General features: G+C 36.4%; 1 long non-coding RNA gene across 1 annotated transcript; it reads right to left on the bottom strand.

Annotated features, from left to right (window-relative positions):
* Positions 4,885-6,439, bottom strand: LOC108660590. Its single transcript, XR_001926381.1, has 2 exons — positions 6,273-6,439; positions 4,885-6,140 (listed from the first exon to the last, which is right to left on the bottom strand). It is a non-coding gene; the product is annotated as an uncharacterized LOC108660590 (long non-coding RNA).

Here is a 10,556-nt window from a genome sequence, read left to right on the forward strand (position 1 = left end):
TGACAAAACTGGGCAGAGGCAGTAGCTCCAAAACAGAGGTGGGTAGTGAAATCAGCTTCAGTGGTAGCTGCAGCAATTCAAGGCCTTCTCACCAGCATGCGCAAAACATAGTCGATCTGTCCACTCCAATCTTTGTGTGAGAGTCAGCGGAAAAGTTTGCCTCCCTGTAGATTTGCGGTAAACTAATTAGCATTCGCTATTATTTCTTGGTTACAGCCAGATCTTGTTGTTTTCATAGGGAAATACCAAGCAAGTTCCTAGTTGCTTGCTATATTGGCATCATACATATTGTATATAGATGATTAAAACACAGTATTCTGGTTTCTTTTTTCTTTCATTTTCATGCTCCAAAACCTGAAGCACCCACCTATTCTCTATCAGTGGAAGAGCACAAGAAGCACGAATTGCTGGATTAGATACTTGCTCTGTTGACTGAGCAGCATTTGTTTCTGGTGTGCTAGATGCTCTGACTGTGACTGCGGCTGCCGCACCTGATTCTGTTAGTCCCAGTACATAGACAAAATCAAGAAATTGTACAATTCGTTTCCGTAACCTTAAGGGCATTCCCAACTAAGGCAGCAAAGAGACAGCCTAAAAGCTAAAGCAACAAGCAAAAAGTCTGCAAAAGTCAGAGATCCTGAAGCAAATCAAAGCAAATAATTTGAGAAGAACTGTCCTTGTTAATGCCATCCGCACCTCAAAATGGTTACTAACCATTGCCATCAATCCATTCTGCTTCGGCCTGGAATATGCTCATCGTTATGTCATCAAATGTAGCCGGGATGTCCAATACAAGGCAAGATAGAGGACAGAACTGGATAAACTACAAATCTACAATGGAAATTATAAGATAGAAGGACAGAGCTGGATAAAGGCAAGGCAATGCATGTATAGTTCAGTTTTCGTATTGAGTCCACATTCCCTCAATTCTCTTTTCTGGATGATTTTCATCTATAACAGAACAGAAAGCAGACAGTCCTCAAGAACCTAAACCAAGCTAAATGAAATACATAAGGGGGGAACTTATAATCAACGGCATTAAGCTACTGTAAAACACAACAGTGAAAGTCACCACTACGTTGAGAACATAGAATCGCTATCCACACCAAGCTTAGCTCAGTTTGTGTTGATGATAACTTTGTTTCAAACATGCTGGTGTTGCAACAGTAATCATCTGGGTTCACGGACTTGGTCCTTTGACCCTGCTTTGCTCATTAATATGGGGAGATACAGAAAGAGAGAGATGGATTATAAAATGCCAAGGGAAGTGGATTATGTAGTAACAAATGATGTGAGATCTCGAAACTGTTAGGGGAGGAGATAATATTTCTGATTACAGATGAGATTTGGCGTCAGGATTCTTATCAGGAATGGGGAGTTTCTTTAATTTAGTACCAATTAATAAGTATACGTATTAGACGATGATATTGTTAATATTTACACAAGTGAATACTAATGCTGCCTACGTTTGATGAACTACATTCTCTTTAGTATTTATAATACAATGTCAGATACCACAAGGCCTTGGATACCAATTCCTTCAACTCGGGATGCTGTGAAACACCGTGCCGGTGCGGCATCCCCTTTCTAGTTAATAATTGTTGTATGGCAGTCCTGACCCTGGCTTCTTCCATAGCCTCAGCTGTAATCAGCATTCACGGCAAGGTAGCAGATAAGCACCAATCCATGCAACTGCTGTGTCCTTTCACCATCTCTCAGCAATTTCATCAAAGGCTTTACAGCGTTGAACTCGATCATTGTCCTTGAATGCGCTTTGCAAAGATAATTGCCTGGATAGGCAAATTTTTGTTAAGCAACGATAGCTTCCGTTGCCACTTCTTGGTGCAGATTGCCAAGCTGCGACACCAAAACACTAATCACGTGATGACTTTCTCGTTTTTTGAAAATTCTCGCTAAGGAACCGATCGATTTGATGGCAGGAACTTGCAGTTTAGGGTGATCCTCTAATTCTTTAATCACCCTTAAGAGCTGTTCAACGATAGCTTCTGCACGAGGAGAATTGGTCTTAAATGTTTTGCATCTAAGATCGAGATCCGATTCGGCTACGGCAGTGATTTCCATTATAGTCATCAAGCAATTGTACTGGAATTCACCATCCTCCGCTTCCACCAACTTAGCCAAGCAAAACATTAATGCTTCTGTCTCGTCTATCATCCTACTACTATTTAGAACGCTCCCAACGTTAAGCATCGATAAAGCTTCCGCACAACATATTTTCAGCTCAAGTGGAGAAGTTTCACTCAGCATTGGGGCTAGCTGCCAAATCAATTTTTCTGTAACCATGCAAGACCAGGCCGAAAGAGTAGATGAATCGTTGCCGAGGAATTGAGGCAACGAGAGAAAGATTTCATCAAAGGCGCTGCCGAAATCGGGGTTGTACAAGATAAGAAGACACTTCATGGATTCGATGGAAACGTCTAAAAGGTGGTAGAGCTTGTGGATAGTGGTGGCTAATTTTGATTTTGTGCCGGTAAAGAGTCGGCAAACTGATGGTTTTGCGTCTACACTTGCAGGCCAGGGTTAAGCCTCCTGAAAGATCTTTTTGTATGTTCATTGTCTTGTAAGTTTTATTTAATTTTTTAGATAATTAAGAATTAAATAATATATAAAAGTTTTTTTTTTAACTATTAGTGTTTTTTTCTGTTTGGCCTCCTTTTTAAACATATTCTAGCTCCACCGTTGTCTATATCCATTGTTCCAAATCAATCAAGCAGGTTCAAATTTCTAGCACTTATTTCGATTTTTTTTTATAAGTCATTTTAGATTTCATTAAATAAAGGGTTGCTCTCTTTGAAACAAAATAAACGGTTGCTCAATTCCGTAAACTTCCAAAACGAACTGACAACCGTTTTGAATTGATAGTAAAATATGGAATATTTTTTTATTCACGATGCCGTGTGAGGATGATGATTCTCACTTGGCTAACTGCTTCCATGCCAAAATTAAAGACATCTGCACCTTTTCTATTTTTATCTAGAACCATCAAGACCATAACATAACTAAAATTTTATAAAAGGAGTTATATATTACCTTTTTGCTTAAGAAACTATGAATTAATCATAATAGTCAACTACTGCAATTTGATTGGTTATGAGTTTTCCTAATTTTCTAGACTAGATTAAGACTAACTGACTAACTAGTAATGTTTCAACCCTTCACTTTGCTCTTGTTTTTTTTTTTTTTTGTGTGCGGTCAGATATGTTGGTGTTGTCATCGAAAAATTTTATTGCCAAATCCTATAGTTGCGTGTCATTTTTGGTATCTTGTAAATGGAATGAGACTATTCCTCCGGTTAATTCATTTTTTCTTTCATCGTCCAAACACCTGGTTCAAATTAAGTAACCAGGCAAAAAAGGTTGGCATTATTCTGGAATGAAGCCCAAGACTCATGGTAATCTCTTTCCAATTACCCATTGATCATAAGCAAACTTATAGCTCGGGCTAGGCGTAGGATTCATAGTAATGATGCCGTTCAATTTAATTTTCTCCAAGACAAATTTCTTATTCAAAGGGTCAAACGTAGCAGAAAGACAGACATCCGGAAAGGCCCTGACCAATGCGTGTGGTTGATAGTTTTTGTTCAATTCCACAGTCAAGGTGGGTTTTGATTGGGCACCGGCCACACGGGCAACGTATTCCAGTCGCTTTCTGAGTCCACTATTTGATTTTCTGACCTCAATTGAACCTTTCTCTAGCAAAGTTACCTTTTTGTTATTGAGATTGTGTTCACACCCAGTACGTTGCCTCTAGTCGACTTGACTCTTTGTTGCATAAATTTGTCAGCTAAGTACTGTTACCTTGGTGCCACCAGCGTTGTTTGATATGGACAGTAGAAACTCCACCATTTGCTTATAATTTCTCTTTTTTTTAAATAACATTGGCTTATAATTAATTTTGATTCATGTATTTTCATTAATTTAATCTGTATACTTAAAATTTAATCAATTTAATTTATCGATTTTGAAAATTAAAATATTTTAATTTTTTAATATCATTAATATTTATGATTAAAAGTGATTACATTAATATTGACTTGATAAATTTTAACATGCTGATATAATAATATTATGTGACATTGACATAATAACGTGATAATATATTAAAATATAAATTTCTTCCCTGTTTAGCATGGACAAATTAGATTCGTGGCAATTGATACCCTTGGAATCTAATTTTTCCACAGGGTAAAAACATAGTAGAAATGCAGACATGACCCTTCCCGAAAGGCTTTTACCATTGTTCTAGAAAGGCATTTCGATCTAGTCATCAAAAATTCATTTTCGATCAGTTTCTTTCTAGAAGGAGACAAAGACACTTCCATCATTGGACTGCATCAAATAATCCGTTCAAAGTACCTTACCAGTTTTGTTCATTTTCAACATGTTTGATGATTGGGCACTAACCGCAAGTGCAACCAATCCCGGTTGCTTTCAAATCCATTTCACCAATTCCACTCCTCAACTGTAATATTTGTTTTATTCGGTTATTTGCACAATTTAATTTTAGTTTTATGGTTATTATATCTATTAAATTACCAACTTAATGATTTATCTAATTGTGATCTAATTACTTGTTATGAATTGCTGAGAAAAAATTACTTGTTATGAGTTAAGAAGCAACTTGACGTCTTTAAAAAATTAAAATGTATAAAAGTTGATGTTAATGGGAAACTTAGTTTGTTATAGCTTAGCAAAAAACAAAAAGAAAAAAAAGAGAAGGAAGAACCCTTCGTGCATCATAACTAATTGATAAAAAAAAGAAGAATTTAAAAAAAATTACTGTAAAGATGAACATTCAACAAAGTCATGACAAGGTACTCAATCAGCCCCAAATCACCAACCAAGAAATAAGAGAAAATTTAGGAACATGGCATTGTAATCAGATCAGCTCATGCCAAGTAAATTTTGGGTTTCTTTTTTTTCCGAGTCAACAGTAGAATTTTATTGAGTACCAGAAATTTGATAAGACTTATCAACAAAGAATCAGTGAAAGAGAAGGCATCCCCCGGTACATAGCTGCCTGGAAATAGTGAAATACGTAACAGCCAACATCGGGCAGAGAGTGTATAAAACATCATAAAAATGCCACCTGGGAAGAATACAGCAGTGCAATAATCATACAGCAACTTTCATCGCTGGGGTGAAGGCTTCTGCTAGAGAGATAGCTTATCATGCAGTCAAGCAAGCTCCTTCAGAGTTCGGGTAAAATAGCAAAGTACACCAAATACCGGAGAAGATCAGAAGCCAGAATACAGAGTGGGCAAGCCCCATAGCATAGTGCCAGAAATAAGATGCCAGCAACAGCACAATGTTACAATGTAGATCACACGGATAATAACACCAGCATCAATATGTTCTCAAAATGCACATAAAACTGACAGGGGCAGACGACATAAGATGGCAGCGGTAGCAACACAGGTTGTCATGTAGATAGAACAGAGCAAGTGGCAGTTTATAAACACACTGTTGGTTGGGAAAACTCTGTTAAAACACAAGCCATATCAAACCGAATTCCAACAGTTTTGGATAAAACAGGAGCATGAGTCAATTTTTGGTTTCTTGCTTGTTTCAATTGTCAATTGTTTGAGTTATGATTTTGTTTTCCACTACCTCTTTCTTTTGTTCTGTAGAAAATTTTGAAACCCAGAAAGTAAATAATGAAAAATTAAGTAACAAAAAGGTATTAATCAAACAAAAATTACAGAATCTTTAATCTAAAATTACAAAGGTACTAGTAAATAAAAACATCTGAAGCATACAATATTTATACAAATCCATGAATTTTAGATCCGCCTTGTGCTTATGAAAGAATCACTATTACCACAATGAGAATTAGGAAATTACTCAAAGTAAAAAAGGAAAATAAAAATGGAACTGAACATCAACAAGCGAAACTATTGAAATTCGATCATTCAACAAAACTATACTAGTAATTAATCTGCTACATAATTTTTATTTGGCAAGATGAATGAGATTGTTAGAAGATGAGCACAAGAAGCACCAATTGGTGCTTCTTCTGCTCTTCCTCTGATACAGAATACGTGGGTGCTTCAAGCTTTGGAGCAAGGAACTAGGTATTTGGCTACCTAGGTATTTCCCCATGAAAACAACAAGATCTGGCTGCAACCAAGAAATAATAGCAAATGCTAATTAGTTTACCAACAAAAAAGAACTTGTATGGAGAACTCACTGATGTAGGCTGAAATAACAAGATAGTTAGCTCCATATCCTGTTGAAAGGGTTGAGTTTTACCGGCCGACGAACTGACAATAAAGTTGGATCTGATTAATCCACCGGCCCCCTTTAAGGATCAAGGGATGAGCTTTAAAAGCAGGTCAACGGGTGGGCAACGACTTGGGCTTGAGAAAGACAAAAAAAAACAAGTCCTTTATGGGACTTTTCAATGCCCCTAAGGGTTAATCAAATCATAAAATATGAAATCAAACAGCTACTTTAATCCATCATCTCCACCGGCAAAGAAAGAAACCAATCATCTTCAAAAAAAAAAAGAAAAACAAAAACAAAAACTCTTAGAAAAAACCAAAACTGTAGATCCTTAACTCACAAGTTTACAATTATTACTATATAATACGATAAACATGGAAAACATAATAAAACAAAAAAACAGAACCCAAAAGATTAAAAAGCATGTAAAGTATGTTAAAATTACTCCTTCATTATTCTCCACAACCCAATTCTCCAGAAACTATAGTTAAATAGTAGCGGGAGATAAAACAAGACGAGACAATACGAAATTGGACTGATCAACAGAAGGCCTTATTCAGCAGAATTCACTTTGGACTATGACCCTCCACCTTGACAGGCTTGGAGAAGCTCCCGTACTGCTGTTCTATCTCTCTTTGAACTCGTAACTTCCTACCATGGTTTTGAGTGAGCAAACACTGCCGTCTATCGTAGCGGCAACGGGCTGTGCCAAAGTCAGATCTAAATTCGCTACTCCGTCATATGGACTGGGTTGTCCTAGAACCAAGTCCAAGCTAACCCTTCCAGTACTTGTGGAATATGCTTCTCCAACAGCTTGACTAGTGCAATAGGCGGCCAGTGAACCACCCCCATTGAGATCAAAGGGCGCCTTGATGTCTCTCTCTTCTTTGGTCATATAGCATGCATGGAGCGGTGGTTCACGCACCATGGTAATGCAAATACCCAACTTCGTTTCTGTCTCATGTTCAAGCTTGAAGTAAGGGTTACTAGTCGCTTCATCAATCACACTAGTGGCAAATATCCCTCCAGGTGGTTTGGCAATAACATGATCAACGAAAGGGACCGGTGCATCAGCTGCAGCATCGGCTAGTTCCATGAAAGCTCCCTCCTGTTTGACTGGTGCATCAGCCTTACGACGTTGCTGTTGCTTGTGCCTAAAGTTGCCGATTTTTGTGCGGCTTGTGCCAGTGGTTTTATCTATCTCATGATTTGAAGAAAGAGCCCCAGCAGAAAGAGCCGCGGATGGTGTGGCTGGCTTCTCCACTTCAACCCTATAGTGGAAAGCGCCTGCTTCATCTTTCACTTTGTACACGGTGAGTTCCTCGCCAACATGGAAATCATTGCAAATAACAAAATTTCTCCAACCACGAGAGAAAACAGGTTTCTTGTACCCATTCTTGCGGACAGAGCAGACAATTGGCCACATCTTTGTGCCATACATAAGGGGAATTGTCACGGCATGGCTTCTATTGAAATCTGGTAAGGAAGGCAGGAGTTTTACCGGGATCGCCAACCTTTTTTTTATGTCAGTGTCAGTCAGTGACTTTGAGAACATCTTTTTTGCTTGAGGCATGGTGGCTGGTGGGAAAAGGCTGTCTGAAACTTTTAGTACTTCTAGGTTAGGAAGAGATAGTGGTAGGAATCCTGCTACATATAGAAACACAAACGAGCTACGTCCAGCATTGTAAATCCCAAAAGAGATCGAGGGTAAATGGTAAAACGTTTTCCATTGGGGGAATCAGCATTTGGTGCCTGGAAATTGGAAACCTAGTGACATAGTTTTCTACGTTAACAAAATAATTATCTTATCCGAGATAAGCGTCCATTAGACAGCTTTTGCTCCAAGTGTGAAAGTTTGAGGGCTAAAACGGTAAAATCGGTTATATACTTATGTTCGCTGCTGTCAGAAATCAACAGCCACTCATCGACACGTCGATAACTCATGTTCCACTCAGCAACAACGTCCATTGGTTTTCTGTTGGTCCAAGTGTGAAAGTGCACCCCCACCAAAAAATTGCCCCTCTTCTTAATAAATAATGCGTAGAATCAATTCAATACAAAGCGTTATGCGTATTTCACATGCTTATTCCACGTAGACGCCCGCCAGCTCGTCGTCGATGCTGTTTGTCGTTGTCAATGCAGCCCGTGAAGCTGAAACCGCCCACTAAACTGAAACAGCCCATTAGAATCAAACATTGAAAGTATATAAGCCTCGCAGTCAATGATCACGACTTCTAGTTGTTTAATATTGGAGCTTTGGATGTGCCACCGGATTCTAATTTGCTTCACATCTATACAACATTTCATGCCCAAAAGTTCAAAGCATGACGGCCTATCAAGCACAACGGCCTATCAAGCATTTGAAAAGTTCAAATGATTATGGAAGAAAGCAACAAGCGAGGTGGTGAAAACTAGCTCAATACTGCCAGTGGCATATATAACCAAAGTCTTTTATATTCGATTGTTCAAACATTGGAAACTTGCAATCTTTTGTGGGGCCTTTGATTAGTAGGATGGTGGGCGCCAAGGATGTTAAAGTGAGTTATCTAGCTTATTAAACATTGAAGATGTTATTCAAGTCCAGATTGATAAAACAGAGTTTCTGAGTATTGAAGATTTGGTTGAATTAGAACTCTTGTGTTTAGAAGAGTGGATGAAGGATAGTACACGTGTAACATTTATGTAAGATGGTGTAATTTTAAGAATTATAGTTTACTAATAAGTTTTATCGTGCTATAAATAACTTTTCAAGTTAGTTGTTAGTTGTATAGTTAGTTGAGAAATCAACTTTTTTATTGGCTGAGAGATTTTGTATGTAAACCTTTTAATGATTGATTTCATTAATAAAAAATTCAGTTTACAATTCACTGACTTGCTTCATCGTCTTCTCAAGCTTTTCTTCTCTAGTTTTGTTTGGTTTTATCATGGTATCAGAGAAAATTAGGTTAGGGATTCTGATTTTCTCATTACACATTTTTAATCAGTAAGTGATTTGTTTTCCATTTTTTTGGAATATCTGTTGAATTTCAGTTTTGAGCTTGAAATTTCTAATTTCGATGGAAGAATCTACAGTTTCTAAGACTATAATTTCACCGACTCTAGATCCACAATCACCTTATTTTTTGCATCAATCAGATCATTCTAGTTCAATGGTTATTACTCTTAAGCTTAGTACCAACAATTATGTTCCATGGAGTTGATCTTTTGTTTTAGCCATTTCGATTAGAAATAAGCTATGTTTTCTCCATGAAACCATTAGAAAGCCCACTGTAACAGATCCTTTGTTTGATTCATGGACTAGATGTAACAATTTTATTGTAGCCCAGATCCTAGAATCAGTCACTCTACCAATAACGTCAACCATATTTTATATGGATCCTGCTACTAAAATTTGGAGTATTCTGAAAAAAAACTTCTAACAACCTGATGACACAAGGGTCTGCAACCCATAATTCACTCTAGGGAATGCCACTCAAGGAACAATATATGCAGATATTATTTCATAGAATTGAAAAGTATTTGGGCAGAGATGAAGAACTGTAGACCGCTGCCACAATGTGAGTGTGGGAAATGCAATCCTAATTGCTTCAAGAAATACTCAAATCAGTATAAAAAAGATATGGTTTTTAGATTCTTAAATGGCCTTAATGATTCCTATTCTGCTAGAAGGTCACAGATCATTATGCTAAGTCCTATACTAGCAAGTTTGGTTAGGGGAATAGCTTATTCTCAAGGAATTTTGGTTCCTTTGTTTGGTTGAGAAATAGTCCATGGAATAGCCATTCCATAGGAATGACTATTCTCCAAAATCATCCAAAACTAAGGAATAGCTAATACCACCCTCTCCCATGGTATTAGCTATTCCATGATTGAGGAATAAACTCAAAAAATGATAAAGACAAAAACACCTTTTATAAGTTTGAAAAATTACAATTTTATTTGTATAAAATATTATTTTTCTCTCTCTCCTCCTTCTCTCCATTGATTCCAACTTTTAATAAAATATTAGTATTTTAAAATATTAATATTAAATTTTAAATAAAATATTAATATTTAAATTATCAATTATTAATATTTAAAAATAAATTAAAATAAAAATATATTAATAATTTAATTATAAATTATTAATGTTTAAAAATAAATAATCATAATATCATTTTAATTATATAAACAATATTAATAATTAAATCATCAATTATTAACATTTTAATACAATACCAATTATTAATATTAAAAAAATAAAATAAAATAAAATAAAAAATTAATCATAATAATATATAAATTAAATAAAATATTAATATTTAAATTATC

This window comes from Theobroma cacao, chromosome 2, assembly GCF_000208745.1.
Source record: "Theobroma cacao cultivar B97-61/B2 chromosome 2, Criollo_cocoa_genome_V2, whole genome shotgun sequence".
In the NCBI taxonomy this organism is placed as follows: Eukaryota; Viridiplantae; Streptophyta; class Magnoliopsida; order Malvales; family Malvaceae; genus Theobroma; species Theobroma cacao.